Source organism: Theropithecus gelada, chromosome 4 (genome assembly GCF_003255815.1).
Source record: "Theropithecus gelada isolate Dixy chromosome 4, Tgel_1.0, whole genome shotgun sequence".
In the NCBI taxonomy this organism is placed as follows: Eukaryota; Metazoa; Chordata; class Mammalia; order Primates; family Cercopithecidae; genus Theropithecus; species Theropithecus gelada.
Window position 1 is genome coordinate 138492798 of NC_037671.1, and position 16950 is coordinate 138509747.

Sequence of the window (16950 nt, forward strand, 5' to 3'; positions counted from 1 at the left end):
GTTCTCACCAAAACCTATCCTGGAGGCTTGTCCAGGAACCAGGCAATAATTACAACTCCAGTGAATGGCCTCCTAGGGAATAAAAAAATTTATTTATGTGAACCAAAATGTTGGCTGTGAAATTCTTTCTAGATATATTCATTCTTTCTAGGGGAATAATGCTTACTAATTTATATTGCTGAGATCCTGAAGCAAACCAGAAAAGGGTCACTCCAGAGTTAGACTACTACAGTATACAGAGTAAATAGTCCTCAAGCCTGGCTGTGAATCTATGATCTGGTCTGTGATGTACAGTAGTTTAGAACTTAGGAACGGCCGTCCATATCTTATTCTACAGGAGTTATGTGATGTGTAATACTGTCAGTTCAATCTCTCTCTCTCTTTTTTTTTTTTTTTTTTTTTTTGAGACAAGGTCTCACTCTGTCACTCAGGCTGGAGTGCAGTGGTATAATCATGGCTCGCTGCAGCCTCAACCTCCTGGGGCTCAGATGATCCTCCCACCTCAGCCTCCCTAGTAGCTAGGACTATGGGCTTGTGCCACCGCATCTGGCTACCGACAGGCGTGTGCCACCACATCTGGCTAATTTTTCCTTTTTTTTTTTTTTTCTTTTTTTGTAGAGATGAGGTTTTGCATGTGCCCAGGCTGATCTTGAACTCCTGGGCTCAAGCAATCTGCCCCCCTTGCCCTTCCAAATATACTGTTGGGATTACAGGCATGAGCCACCGCACCCAGCCTGTCAATTCAATCTTGATATAGGGAGCCCACTGCAGTTCAAATTTTCCATCCAGTGAAGGCTGAAGCATTCTGAAGCTTGCCTAAGAGGATTTGCTTGAAGGAGGTCGACGGTCCATGATAAAATACAAATTTCTAGAAAGTCACGAATAAAAAAAACAATAGAAACTGTTGCTAATTTTGCAGGAGATATTGAATCATTTGAGTGAATTTGTATGTAAGTAGACAATAATGTCAAATAGACCGTTTTTAAGAAATAATTTATTATTTGTTTTGTGAATGCTGCCAACAGACTTCCAGATCTTGAAAGACCTTGGAGTGTGTTGAGTCAGCTACCTCATATTACTCTTGAGAAAACTCAGATATGGGATAACGGATTTGGCCAAGGAGACTAAGCTAATTTGAAGCTAAGCCATGGATGAAAACAGAGGTCGTTTGACTTTTCCTTAGAAAATTAGTGTCCTGATCATAAGTTTGGTCCTTATTTACGAATATCTTTTATTTAAATTATAAATATATATTCCACTTTGTTAAATTAAATGTGTATATTACTTAATACAAAATGAAATATAACTAAAATGTGAATGTTTTCTGAAATAAGACATTCTCATTTAATAGTAATAAAGTCATGCAATACTTCATGGAGAAACTTACACCTTATGACTATTAAAGACAGAATATAACTTGTATTTTCAACTTTCAGAATCTTAAGAATTGTATCCTCCACCTGAAACGTTGTCTTAGAATGGCAGTGTTATGGCTTGGACTGTACCCCCCAGAATTCCCTCTCTAGCATGTTTCTGGATAGGGTGGACCACAAGGATATTCTCTCTTCAGAATTGGAGGATGGATGGGGGCAGTGGCCATTTTGTGGACTACCCACACCTTATCCCAAATGTTTTGCCGAATGCTAATCTAGGTGCTGCTGAGCAGGGATTATATAGACATAATCAAAGCCCCAAGTCAGTTAATTTTGAGTTAATAAAAAAGGGATATCATATGGTTGGGCCTGATTTTGTCAAGCCAAAGCCCTTTTAAGGAGCAACTAGACTCTTCCTAAAGCCCAGAGACTCCAAGCTTCAGCTCAAGCTCATGGGATTCCAGGTAGCTTATGACCTTCCCTTCCCACCTGCCTGCTCTTTGGACTTTGGGCTTGCTTAGCCAGCCCTCATGCATGTGTAAGTCAAATCCCTTCCTGTAAACATATATATCTTATTGATTCTGCCTCTCTGGCTGAACCCTGACTGATACAGGCAGTTTCTGTAATTTACGTCTTAACCAGAACATTCTTTATCTTTTTCCCATTTAAGGCTCTGCTCACTCAAATGCTTTCCTGCCTTCATCTTAGCAATTTCTGCAGCAAATTAACCCCTAGCTGTTTCAAAACCCTCAGTATTCTAGTTGTACAATAGATGCCATGGCATTAAGTCTAAATGTCATGGGAATTTAGCCCATGTTGTTTAACTGTCCTCATCTTGGCATCTTCATAACTAACATTTTCCAGTAAATGGGACTTCTTGTCTTTCTTTAAATAACTCCTTTCTAGGTGATGGTCTCACTTGTAGGGTCTCCTAACCTTCAGTCTGTCGTCCTTACTGCTGCCAGTTGGGTTTTTCTAACATGTACATTTGGCCATGCCATTCATTATCTGGATTGAAAAAGCATCAATTGCCCTCATCTTAGCGATTTCTGCAGCAATTCCTCCATTAGTTGTTGAGTAAAACCTAAAACTCCTGGCATGGTCTATTCCCTCTGCTCTAATCGGCCTGCTTTCCCAGTTTCATCTTTTGTGGATGTGCCTCAGTGTCCGCATGGTGCACTCCTTGCAGGTCTCCTACTGTGCCTCCCTAAGGCCACTGGAAGAACCCAACTGCCATTGGTAAGGCGAAGACCAAAATAAATATCCTTTTGAAAACCCTTGTACACCATCCCAATAAAACTTAAAAATAATCTTTGGGCATCTACAAAATGTTTTATGAACCATAACTCTCTGCTAACTTTTACCTTTCAAAAAGCTGTTGCATGCCATGTTCTACACACACAATCACTCTTTTTACTGCAGCAATCCCCCTTTCTTCTAATTTGCTTCATTGTTAGAAGTGGCATTATGTTCTTCACATTTTCCTGACTTTTGACATCGTGTTTCCCTTCAACCAAAAACTTTCTTCTGCCTCATATCTAGCCCTGGAGCTGCTGTCTCACAATACTTCTTTTTCCTACATACAACACTTTGAGCCCTTGCCTTGATACTTACCTGACTCAAGGCCCTTTGGACCTCATTATAGATTCCTCAAACTTCTCTAAATGCCTTTCTTCCAGACTTCCTTGTTGAGACTAAGAAGAAACTTTCTCATATCCTTTTTTTTTTCTCTCTTTCTTTCTTTCTTTGTTGTTTGTGTGTTTGCTTGTTTGTTTGTTTGTTTGTTTTGAGACAGGGTCTCACTCTGTCACCCAGGCTGGAGTACAGTGGCACAATCACAGCTCACTGTAGCCTTGACTTCCCAGGTTCAAGCCACCCTCCCACCTCAGCCTCCGCAGTAGCTGGGGCTACAAGTGTGCACCACCACACCCTGCTAATTTTTAATCTTTTGTAGAGATGCAATCTCTACAAAAGATGTTGCCCAGGTTGGTCTCAAACTCTTGGCCTCAAGAATTCTCCTGCCTTGCCTGCCCAAATTTCTGGGGTTACAGGTATGGGTCACTGCACCTAGCCCCTCATATTTTTTAATGACGTAATTCCCCACTCTGAAATATATATTCCCACTCAGAAACTTACCAATGCCTACCACTCAATCATTCAACAAATCCAAGTTGCCAGTTTTCCACTACTTTAAATTAAAGTTTCTAACTACAGTTAGTTACCAATGGCCGTTTCCACAGCATCCCTTTGCGTACCTACATAAGTTGGATTTCTCTGTTCTAGCCAGTAAATTCCACTTATCCCTCCACATTGCTTGGCATTATTCTGGCAATTCCAAGCCTTTTACTCCCCTCCAAACTTTTCCCTGGCCTCTGCTTTCCACCAGCCTACCCTTTTCCTGCTTCAAACAATTCTCATAAATCATCTATCCTATAAAGCTTTCCCAGGGTACAGCCATTTTGGCAATCTCCTGAGTCCTTGTATAAATATGAACCATGTGCAGGCATCAGAAATTGGCCCTGCACAATTTTAGAAAATTATGTGTAACTATAAGCAAATTTAGTGGGGAAAATGAGATAGAATTTCAGTTCCCAAACACCTTTCATAGAATCAAACATGCAAGCCAGAATGACATTCCAGACCTTGTTTTTAAGACTCAGGTGGCAGTATAACATAAAGCCCACCACTACATATAGGTCAAATTGAGTATTTGTATCAAATAACAAAAGTGTTTTTATGCACTTTGCAGCTTCCTATATAAAATAAGGAATCTAAATCCTTTAGTCAATGTTCAACTCCTTTCTGCTTTGGGTCTGAGGTGAAGCCAGCTGTTGAAAGGTTCACTTTCATTGGGGGATCAAGGGAGTGTAACCTGGACAGAGGAAGATGAGAGAGAAATAGTGGGGTTTAAATTTACCAGTACATCAGAACAGGTAGTAAAAGGAAAATCTACCAAATTGCTTCCCCCAGCTCCTGAGTCTCCAGTCTTTACACGCTGTGGATCACTTCTCTCTTACAAATACAGAACATTACGGAAACCACAAAGGTTAGGGTTAGGTTTTCCAGAATGTTTATCCCAAGGAAGATTTCCATTCTCTTGCGTTGTAGGCCTTTGTTGTTATCCAAGGTTGGCTGGAAGTTACGGAGTCATTGTTACCTCTCTGCACAGCTGTTCTTTATTTTTTTATTACCACCATAGATTCAATCAAAAGAAAACAACGAAGCTTATTATTTCAAATAGTACTTTTTAAACCTGAAAAACCAGGAAATAAGCCTACAGTCATAAAAATACATAAATTCAATCATGGTACCTCAGTCAGGAAAATCATCAGGCCTCCTGAGCAAAGCAAGCTTAGCCTCAATCACTGCTCAGACACACCCCCACAGAAGGGCCTGGTAGTATCTACAGACAATTTAAAGCCAAACCGAACTGAGTCACTTACTTAGCTCTTGGAGAGCAGGAGCAAAGAGGAATTATTGGTGGACCGTGGAGAGTTTAAATTACAAGAGAAAATCCTCTTGCAGATATGAATCCCAGTGAGATGGCTGCAGAGGATCTTAGTTTTCAAACAAATTTTCTACTTGAAATAAAAGTGCAGAAAAACATTTTGGTTTCTAATAAAATTGATTGATTTTAATAATAAAACTCTGGGTTTAGATTTTTCTACAATAATATGAGATTCTCGGGGTGACAGACTTCAATTTCCTTAATGCTAACACAAAATTTCCTGGGTCATAGCACCATGAAGGCAACAACGTGGAGGTGAATGTAATAGTGAGACCTCCCTGTAGATTGCATCAGTCTTCCCTGGACCTCAGTCCCACCTGTGCCCTTCTCGGCCTTCCTGTCCACTGGCCAGGCCCCAGCATCATACACCCATTCTCCTCAAGGCCTTCAGGCTCCTGTTGCCGCTGCTTTACCAGTGTCAATCCCTGAATCCTGCTCTGCTGTCTTGCTGCTGTTATTGCTGTGGTCACACTATTGTTCTTGACTTATCATTGCAATTTGTCACTGACACACAGATATCACGTCCCAGGGAATTTCTTTTTTTATAAACTCATAAATTTAAATATAATTGATGTGCTTTAACTTATTGCAGTTACTATTTCCGATATTCAAATGGGAATCCCTGAAAATTGACCCTTGACTCCTTGTGACACAACCATGGTAGTCTTCAACAGTATACTTGTTTTCAGGTAGGACCAGGTGTTAAATGTGCATCTTGCACATCTTTCACTGAGACCTAGAGCTAGGTACTTCTCTAAGGAGCCCTGACTCTTAGGGGAGCATTGTCTGTGTGTTAGGGATGCTCATTGCTAACAGGTTGCTCTTTGTTTCTAGGCCTTTTCAGGGCACAAAGCTAGGAGATTAGGGGTAGATCAATGAATGGATCTGTAGATAGATAGATAGATAGATAGATAGATAGATAGATAGATAGATAGATAGATAGATAGATAATGTAGATAAAACATCATATTTATAATTGAATGTTTCCAATTCAAATTCTGATTCAGGACTACAGGGCTTTTACTTGATCCCACTTAAATTTACATCTCTTTTCAACCTAAATTGCTGGTTCCCAACAACACTTACATATTACTCACTTGTTTTATACCAGGAAACATATACAATAGTCTCCGAATAACAATAGGAAAACTTTCCATGACAATGTAATTACTGGAAACATTTGAAGTTTGTGTGTGTGTGTGTTTCTGCAGTTCCTTTTGTTCTAAGGGTATATCCCACTTGATGTCTGCAGTCAATTCCCATGTTTTAATGTCACTTGAAATACTTTCTTCCAAGAGAATATGCCACCAACTCTATCTAGTTAGGTTTGATTTTTTTCATTTTGTTTTGAGTTTTAATGATCATATCTTAATATTTAATTGATCAACTATATATTTTGGAAATCCTTTCATACCTGCACATAGAGATATTCTTCTTTTTTTTAATAGCTGTGTACTACTGCGTTGTGTGAATGTACCATAGTTGAGCGTCCCCTATCGATGGACATTCGAGTTGTTTCTAATACACAAATCATGCTCCGATAGGCAGCCTTGTGAATACATCTTTCCATTTCTTCCAGTACATCTTTGGGATAGATGTACTGGAAGAAATGGAAGATGTACTTAGAAACTGTAATGCTAAATCAAAAGTAGCAAGTAGAATGTCTTTTTGCTTGAATAATCATAACATTTATCCTATGCTCTAAGGGTGAAATGATGCCACCTCTTCCGTAAGCCCAGAGAATGAAGAGATGAGCTTCTGGCCCCTGATGTGTCAACAGTTATCTCCCCTAGAAGACCAACTGAGCTCTCTTCCCAGTAGAGTTTCTGGAAGAACATTCAAACATGTCCTGATAGAAACAAAGCCAGACCTTGTCTCAAAAAAAAAAAAAAAAAAGGAGCAAAAACATTCTACGCAGATCACAATCACAAAAGTTTTCTTAGGAAACCACGCTCCCCCTGGGCAGCTCCCCAGGAAGGTAACCCTGGGCGTTGATCTTGCAATTGGAGGGGGGTTCGTTTTTTAATTACGCCGACAGACATTCAGTGGGAGCTGTACTGCCCGAGGACTAGTGAGCAGGGAGAGGTTCTCCCCGGTGTGCTCAGGCAGGACGTCCCAGGGATCTAGGATAACTGCTGACATAACTGCACGTTCACACGGCTGCCCCTCCCTTCTCCTCTCTCTGTCTTCTCCAAAACAAATGACCTCGCTGGGATCCTGTTTGCGCTTTACTGACTTCCTGGACCAAAGCAGTGTGCCTGTGAGCACAACAGCTGATCCCTTTCCAAGTGGAGTTTCCTAGCTGGTGCCTGTCCTCTATTGCGTATTTGTTTTCTGAGTGAACACTCACTGGGGTTGTGGCTCCACGAACTGATTTCAGGAAATAAGTCAAGGCATTCTCTCTCTCCCTTCCCAGAGAGGCAGAGAGCCTGGGAATGGGTTTGGCTAGAAGGTCTCTGTACCCTGGATCTCCACTGCTTTCAGCACCACTGGCTTTCCCTCCAGCTCAAGTGCAAAACCGGCCATCATTGCTACCTGAGGTGCCTCAGATTCACCCAAGTCCCCCAGGCCAGAGGACATGCTCTCAAGTCTTGTTTCAGAAAGAGGAACCCAAAGGTTGTTAAGGAAGAGAACCAGGATCCTCGGACCCAGGGTTTTCTCACCCCCTGCCCCTGCTCTGGCTGTGGCCTGCCAGACCTCTCCTCTGATTTGCACTTTCCTTTCTGCCAGTGCCTTTGTTTATCTGAGGCGCCAAGATCCCACTGCGAAGTCTGAAAGGAAGACCGGTGGTTCTCGCTTTTCCTCTAGATGCCATGGCTCCCAATGTCCTCTTCTTTCCTCTCAAAGACAATTGGATGTTGTTACTGATTTTCTTGGAATGAGGTCAATGAACATTTTTTTTCCCTAAGAATGTTCTCCTGTGCTTCAGAGACATATTTAGAAGGGCATAAGAACAAGAGGAATCAGTGTGGGTCCCTGCCACTGGCACTCCTCCAAGCTGGCTTTACCCCTTCATGCCAACACCATTTCCTCCCAGGCTTTTCACAGCTTTACAGCCCATCTCAAGTCTTTAACCACTAAGTGAGCTTTAAAGAAAGGAAAAAAGCTTCAAGGGTTCCCGGAAAGGAAAGAACTGGGCACCTCACATTCGGCCTAAGATAGGAGTGACAAGGCAGAAGGTTTGACATTTGTGTCACTGTTCTCTGTCCCACCCACTTACAACTTTATACTTATCCTCCCGAAGTCTCAATCCAGCTTCAATTTTATCTGGAAAGGGTCATTTGGGATACAAAAAGCTGTTCCTCCAATGCCACCAAACAACTGCTGGTGCCCTCTGTTACCATCCGAGAAAACCTAAACATCTCTCCAGCACAAGTAGACCAGGAATTCCCAACCCCCATCCCGTATAAAATCCAAATGATGACAGTAATTGAATGACACAGCGCATTCAATAACCCGCCGTACCCTTCCTTCACACTTCCAGGGATGATCACACTGACATCTCACCCCATCCGTGGGCTGCCCACAGCCTGGCCATGTCCAGGACTTCTAGTCTCTCTCCCTCTCTCTCTAAGAGACAGGGTCTCTTTATGTTGCCCAGGATAGACATGAACTCCTGGACTCAAGCGACCCTCTTCTCTCAGCCTCCCAAGGAGTTGTGACTACGGTCTCACACCACCATACCCAGCTAAGCTCATTGCACGTGTCAGTGTCTTATCTCTCAGCCCTTCCCTTCTTCCCTTTGTCCTCCCCTCCCCTGCTCTCGCTATTCGCCTTTCCTTCAGTTGCCCACCTACTTCCATGTTCAGAGGCCAGTGCTCTTTGGATCTGACATGTTTTGTGTGGGTCCCAGTGGTTCATAGAAGGCCAGAGGGTCAGACACTTCTGCTCAGTAAGGGGAAGGATGAGAGGATCCATCTTGATCCTTCCCACCAAGGGCTATGGCAACAACTTGTACAAAGAAACCCAAAATAAAGCAACTCCCAAGAGGAGGGGAAAAAAGAAGGTGGCTCCAATTTGCTTCAAGGTGGGAGAATGGGATGAACAAAGACCTACTAGTGGGAAGCTGAGAAACTCTGTGAGGGCTCCTGACTTGGAACAGGATGGATGGATTGCGGGGAGAGTGACCTTACCCCTGGCCTAGCAGGGCACTATGAGCTGAGGAAAATGGCCATGAAGCTTCGGAAGGCTTTGTCTGGCCCATGCTTCTCAGAATTATAATGGTTTTCTTTCCTTACAAGGGAAGTCTAAAATTGGGAAAAGAGAAGCAAAGAGATGCTGTCTAAATCCTAAATGTTAGCAAGAGTTTTCTGCTCTGGAAACTGTGACTCAGATATGGTACAGAGGAGATGGACGTGTGGCCGTGGTTGCATCCACCAGGAGGTGCAGCCACAGGACCAGGGACAAAAGGCTTCACCTGGAGGGCCCGGGGACAGCAGGCCTCACGTGGAGGACCCACGGACAGCAGGCCTCACGTGGAGGGCCCGGGGACAGCAGGCCTCACGTGGAGGACCGGGGGACAGCAGGCCTCATGTGGAGGACCTACGGACAGCAGGCCTCATGTGGAGGGCCCGGGGACAGCAGGCCTCACGTAGAGGACCCACGGACAGCAGGCCTCACGTGGAGGACCTACGGACAGCAGGCCTCACAAGGAGGGCCCGGGGACAGCAGGCCTCACGTGGAGGTCCCGCGGACAGCAGGCCTCACGTGGAGGACCGGGGGACAGCAGGCCTCACGTGGAGGGCCCGGGGACAGCAAGCCTCACGTGGAGGGCCCGGGGACAGCAGGCCTCACGTGGAGGGCCCCAGCCCCTGCCTAGAAGGAGGCAGGTGGGGAATCAGGAGATTCCCCTGCTGCATCAGGAGAAGCTTCGGTCTTGTTAAAAACAAAGACAGAAAGGAGGACAGGAAGACAATCACGTAGTCACTATATATAAGGTGTTTTCAATCTTCACCTGTTCCAGTTATACTTTGCAGCATGAAAAAGTCATTCCAAAACATAGTAGCTTACACTTTGGGAGGCCGAGGTGAGAGGCTCACTGGAGCCCAGGAGTTTGAGACCAACTTGGGCAAGATAGTGAGAACCCTCTCTACAAAAAATAAAAAACTAAAAATATTAGCCAACTGTGGTGGCGCATGCCTGTAGTCCTAGCAACCTGGGAGGCTGAGGCCTGAGGATTAATTGAGTCCAGGAGTTTGAGGCTGCAGTGAGCTATGATTGCAGCACTGTACTCAAACCTGGGCAACAGAGGGAGAGGAGACCCTGTCTTTTAAAAACAAAATACAGCAACAAAACCGCCCCAAAACATAGCAGCTTAAAACAGCTACAGTCAAGCTATCTCTCACGGCCTCTGTGGGTCGGGGTTTTGGGAAAGGGTTGGCTGTGCATCTCTCTCTTCATGTAGTCTCAAAACCTCTCCATGTGGTCTTTACATGGACTAATTTGGGCTTCTCACAACATGGCAGCCTCAGAAAAATCAGACGGCTCACATAGTAGCTGAAGGTTTCAGGAACAAATATTTCAGAAACGTGGTAGAAACTGCATCCCCTCTTTTGACCTTATCTTGGAAGCTGCATAGCATGAATTCTGTTATACTCTACTGGATAAAACGTTCAGAAAAGCCTGCCCAGTTTCAAGGGGAGGAAACATAGCCCCACCTCTCAGTGAGAAGAGTGTAAAAAGGTCTGCAGACATGTTAAACAGTAGTGACTGACCACCTTTTTTTCTCTTAAAACTAAGTTTCTGTCACCCGGATCTTTTCCCGTTCTTCTGATTGGTGTGTCTTCCGCTTATCCCTTCCGTTCCTCAGAGCTGGATGTTTTTCCCATTGAAATTGTGAGCATGCGAGGTAGCCATGCTTCAGAGAAGGCCCCATGAGGAACCACCCTTTCTAGCATCCATGCTCTTGTGCCGTCCCCTCCCACACTGGGTCTGGGCTGCACTTGGAGGAAGTGATGCTGTGGGATTTCCAAAGTTAGGGCATAGGAAACCTTGCCACTTCTACCCGGGCCTTTTGAAAGGCCCTATTCCCTCCTTATTCTAGAGAAAGTCAGCCACCATATATGACATGTAAGCTGAGACCACCATGCATTGAGGAAGCCCAAGCTAGCCACATGGAGGGGACATGTGGAGAAAGCAAGGTATTTGGCCAAACCCCAGAGATTTTGGCCATCCCAGCCCAGGGATCCAGACAGGTAAGCGAAGAAGCCATGTCGGATGTTGAGCTTGGTTGAGCATTCAGAGGACCCCAGTCCAACCACCATGTGATTGCAATCACGTTTGGAAACTCAAAGCGAGAACCACCTGAGTCTAGTTAACCCTCAGAAGCTTCAGAGATAATAATAAGCTGTCATTTGAAGCTCCTAAATTTTTGCGGTGGCTTGTTACACAGCCAGAACATCCAGTTCTAGCAATTCCACATCAGAATTTCTCCCAAATCTGAATCTCTTAAATTGGCCTTCAACATCACTTCCTTGCTGAGGCAAAGCTTCCTCTCTGGTTTCTGAGCAAGGAGGCACTCTTTAAGGAAGTTGGCCATAGAGGTGATATAAGAAATGCTCATAAGCGACTACAAAATAAAGCAGTAAGGAGGTATGCCGTGAGGTCTGTACAGAAAATAGCTACTAAGAGAACTCAGAAAAGAGAGGGACAGAATTATTCCAGCCTGGAGTCAGTGGGCCTGAAAAGGAGGTGGCATTGAATTGGACTTTGAACACCAAGTAGAAGTTTGTGGACTTGTTTTGTAGAAGTAGGGAGCTAGTAAGAAGTTTTGAGCAGAAAAGTAATGTGATCAAAAATATGTTTCATAAAAACATTGTTCTGAAAGTGATGGACGTAAAAGGCAATTGCATTTGGAAGACACTAGATGGGGTGGTCAGTGAGCCTGGGGAGACCAGTGAAGAAACTATCATGACAGGCCAGGGAGAAGCAATGAGCCCGCGAATAAGGCTGGCCATGGGACTGAGGTTAAAGAGACTAGGCTTAAGAGATATTCTAGAGGTAGATAAGACTATGAAATACACATAATGACAAAATTATAACCCAAATTCTCCTATTCCCTGAATAAGTGAAAACAAATAATTCCACAGATTTTACTTTCTGGAGAAATGTGGCTTTTCAAATAAAATACCTTTTCAAAGAAATACTTTATGGTTAGGGGGAGAAGAGTAAATTAAATCCCTAACTTTAAATATGTATGATCAGAGAATTTTTTTTTTTTTTTGAACATTTAGGGCCAGTTCTGAAATATTCACATTGACTTATAATTTTTGTTACTTACCCGTCCCTCTGGTATGTTACAGTGTAAGAAGCCTCCAAAAATAATTCAGGGCAAATCATTACTGATTTTTAAAACCTGCAGTGGTCCTTGAAACCCGATGGGTGCTCCAAAGAGTTTTTAAAGTATGAGCTCCCTCTAGTGGCCAAAAATAATCTTTACTGCTTTATCAAATCTGCCATGTATTTATATTTATTTTAATGAGCAGTTTATCTTCTGCTACAACTGAACTTACACTTTCAATTTTTTTCTTGCTTGTTACCAAATAGGCTCCATAATATTCACGATGAATCTCAACATCTAGGATCTAGTATTATTGTTATAATTAGTGATTATCAGTTTTCCATGTGTTTATTGAGTTTCTGACTGCACCAAAATGCAATTATCACCTGATTAATATATCAACTAATTTACTATAAATGTTCTAAGGAAGTAATATTATTATTTGTCACTATAAAAAGTACTCATTGGACCATGATCCTTGCTTGGCTCATGCCGATAATCCCAACACTTTGGAAGACCAACGCGGGAACATCACTTAAGGCCAGGAGTTCAAGACCCACCTGGGCAACATACTGAGACCCCATCTCTATAAAAAAAAAAAAAAAGAAAAAAATTAGCTGAGCATGTTAGTGCACCTGTAGCCCTGACTACTTGGAAGGCTGAGGAGAGAGGATCACTTGAGTCAAGTAGTTTGGGGTTACAGTCAGCTATGATCATGCCACTGCACTCCAGCCTGGGCAACAGAGTGAGACTCTGTCTCTAAATAAAAAAATTAAAAAAAAAAAAACTTTAAAAAATGTTCATTGATAAATGCATATTCTCTCGAAATTAGTTCAATTTGAAACAACTCCAAAGATGTACATTTCCCATCCAGATCCCACCATTTCTTAAAGAAAGGGGTCGCCCTCATCAGACATTTTTCCTATTGTCTTAGGGATTAACATCCCCTCTTATTCCTCATTACTTATGCAAATTTCTGCAGCCGGCTTGAATTTCTCCTCAGAAAATGGGTTTTTCTTTTCTATCACACTGTCAGGCTGCAAATTTTCAAACTTTTATGTTCTGCTTCCCTTATAAAACTGAGTGCCTTCAATAGCACCCAAGTCACCTCTTGAATACTTTGCTGTTTAGAAATTTCTTCTGCCAGATACCCTAAACCGTCTCTCTCAAGTTCAAAGTTTCACAAATCTCTAGGGCAGTGGCAAAATGCTGCCAGTCTCTTTGCTAAAACATAACAGGAGTCACCTTTGCTCCAGTTCCCAACAAGTTCCTGATCTCCATCTGAGACCATCTCAGCCTGGACCTTATTGTCCATATTGCTATCAGGCTGTTGGTCAAAGCCATTCAACAAGTATCTAGGAGGTTCCAAACTTTCCCACATTTTCCTGTCTTCTTCTGAGCCCTCCAAACTGTTCCAACCTCTGCCTGTTACTCAGTTCCAAAGTCACTTTCACATTTTCAGGTAGCTTTTAAGCAGCGCCCCACTCTACTGGTACCAATTTACTGTATTTCACACTGCCGATAAAGACATACCTGAAACTGGGAAGAAAAAGAGGTTTAATTGAACTTACAGTTCCACATGGCTGGGAAGGCCTCAGAATCAAGGCAGGAGGTGAAAGACACTTCTTAAATGGCAGCAGCAAGAGCAAACGAAGATACAAAAGTGGAAACCCTTGATAAAACCATCACATCTCATGAGGCGTATTCACTACCACAAGAACAGCATGGGAAACCACCCCTATGATTCAAGTTATCTCCCACTAGGTCCTTCCCACAACACGTGGAGATTACGGGCATACAATTCAAGATGAGATTTGGGTAGGGACACAGCCACACCATATCACTAATTTAGGACAGATGCATCGTTGCGATTGTAAGAATCAAACCAGAGCTATAACTTACACAGCTTCTGTCACATGGTAGATGTTCCATAAATGCTTACTGTATTTGATTTGAACCTTGTTTCAAAAGCCCTTATTCACATTTTTTTAAAAGTTGTAGAAAGTAATTTGATCACCTTTCTTTCCATCTTTCTAGTTGGCATTTCATGGGTGGTTCCACTGAAAAGCAATCAACTTTGATATTGTTTGAATATGTGTCCCCTCCAAATCTCATGTTGAAATGTAATCCCCAATGTTAGAGCGGGGAGCCTGGTGAAAGATGATTGGGTCATGCGGGCAGATTTCTCATGAAGAGTTTAGCATCATCCCCTTAGTGCTGTCCTCTTGATAGTGAGTGAGTTCTCCTGAGATATGGTCATTTAGAAGTGGATGGCACTGGCCCGGCGCGATGGCTCACTCCTGTAATCCCAGCACTTTGGGAGACCGAGGCGGGCAAATCACGAGGTCCAGAGATCGAGACCATCCTGGCTAACATAGTAAAACCCCACCTCTACTAAAAATACAAAAAATTAGCCGGGCGTGGTGGTGGGCGCCTGCAGTCCCAGCTACTCAGGAGGCTGAGGCAGGAGAATGGCGTGAACCCGGGAGGCAGAGCTTGCAGTGAGCCCAGATCGCGCCACTGCACTCCAGCCTGGGCGACAGAGCGAGACTCCATCTCAAAAAAAAAAAAACAACTGTATGGCACCTACACGCTCACCTTCTCTCTAGCCTGTGCTGCTGCCATGTAAGACGCCTGCTCCGCTTCACCTTCCACCAAGATTGGAAGCTTCCTGAGACCTCCCCAGAAGCAGGTGCTTGTGCTATGCTTCCTGTACAGCCTGCAGAACCATAAGCCAATTAAAACTCTTTTCTCATAAATTACCCAGTCTCAGGTATTTCTTTATACCAATGCAAGAATGGTCTAATACAACTTCATACCTTATGACATTGATCATTAGTTTTCCATCTTGCTGAGTAGAATTGTTCTTACTTGGGGTTTCTAAAGTTAATCTCAGCTTAAATGAACACATGCTAGACTTTATAGCTTCACTTATTTGAATTTTGAAGACAAGCATTTAATTATATATGTTGATCAATGTTGATAAACATACCGGATAATGTAAGGGAAAGAGGAGAGAAACAAATTCTCTAATAGGAGTTTAGTTTAACCTTTCCTAAAGTTTACAAAAAAAATCTTAGAACATCAAAAGTCTGTCCAAAAAAATTTGTGAGCAACCTTCTATTTCCCAGGCACTCTCAGAAGCACAAGGGACAAAGAAATAAGTAATATATAGTTCTTACTCTAAATGAGAAATTTTTTTCATTCAAACAGTAACAGTTATTTTTGGTAAAATAAACTCACACAATGAAACCACAATCTTTTCTAGTCTCATAAATTAATTAGCTAAAAAAATACAAAAGTATTTCTATAACAATTCTTTCAAATTTAATTACCAGATTAAGAATATTCCTTTGGATATTCTAGTTCCATGATTGCTAACATTATTAATAAAACTTAACATAATTTAATCTATATAATATTATGACTCATTGGTTCTAATTTAAGACTTCTGAAAACTCAATAAGAAAACCAATTTGTAGCTGTTTTTATACAAACTGCCTCAATCATTTCGATACATTGTTATCACTGTATCAGGGAGAGAAATAAGAATCTATTTTTACTGAATAGAAATGTATTTAAAATAATATTGGCCGGGCCCGGTGGCTCAAGCCTGTAATCCCAGCACTTTGGGAGACCAAGACCGGCGGATCACGAGGTCAGGAAATCGAGACCATCCTGACTAACACGGTGAAACCCCGTCTCTACTAAAAAATACAAAAAACTAGCCGGGCATGGTGGCAGGCGCCTGTAGTCCCAGCTACTCGGGAGGCTGAGGCAGGAGAATGGCGTGAACCCAGGAGGTGGAGCTTGCAGTGAGCTGAGATTTGGTCACTGCACTCCAGCCTGGGCGAGAGAGCGAGACTCCATCTCAAAAATAAATAAATAAATAAATAAATAAATAAATAAATAAATAAATAAATAATATTGCCCTCACTCTGTCCTTATAAATCATAAAAGAAAAGGTGAGATGTGAGCTTTTCATTGTTTAGCCAATAAGATAGGTATTTAATGGTATGGTTGTAATTTGTAATTCTCTGGCTACCAAAAGATTTTTGTACCTTTTATGTATTTATTAGCCCTTTGATTTCTTCTTTTGTAACATACATATTTAGGTCTTCTAACCATTTTGCTTATTGATTTATACTAATATTTATATATTTTGAATACCAGGGGTTTTTTGGATATATGTGCTATAAATACTTTCTCTGTTCTGTTTGTTTTTTTGTTTTTGTTTTTAGTTTTTAAAGAAACAGACAGTTTAAATTTACCATCTGAAAAAGTATGTAGCCTTTTGCTTTGGAAAGCTATTTTTACTGGATATAGAATTTTAGCTGGGTAGTCTTTTTCTTTCAATATTTTAAAGATGCTGCCTCACTATCTCTTGGTTTCCGTTGCTTCTAATGAGGTATCTGGTGTCATTTTTATATAATATTTGTTTCTCTGTACATAATGTATATTCTTTCTAGCTGCTCTTAAGATTTTTATCTTTCCGCCGGGCGCGGTGGCTCAAGCCTGTAATCCCAGCACTTTGGGAGGCCGAGGCGGGTGGATCACGAGGTCAGGAGATCGAGACCATCCTGGCTAACATGGTGAAACCCCGTCTCTACTAAAAATACAAAAAACTAGCCGGGCGAGGTGGCGGGCGCCTGTAGTCCCAGCTACTCGGGAGGCTGAGGCAGGAGAATGGCGTAAACCTGGGAGACGGAGCTTGCAGTGAGCCGAGATCGCGCCACTGCACTCCAGCCTGGGCAACACAGCGAGACTCCGTCTCAAAAAAAAAAATAAAA

General features: G+C 42.5%; 1 long non-coding RNA gene across 1 annotated transcript in view; it reads left to right on the forward strand.

Annotated features, from left to right (window-relative positions):
• The first annotated feature begins 7167 nt into the window (after window positions 1–7167).
• LOC112623647 overlaps window positions 7168–16950 on the forward strand; it is a 17630-nt gene continuing 7847 nt past the window's right edge. Inside the window, exon 1 of the long non-coding RNA XR_003119183.1 lies at window positions 7168–7764. This is a non-coding gene — a long non-coding RNA (uncharacterized LOC112623647). The remainder of the gene's footprint in view (window positions 7765–16950) is intronic.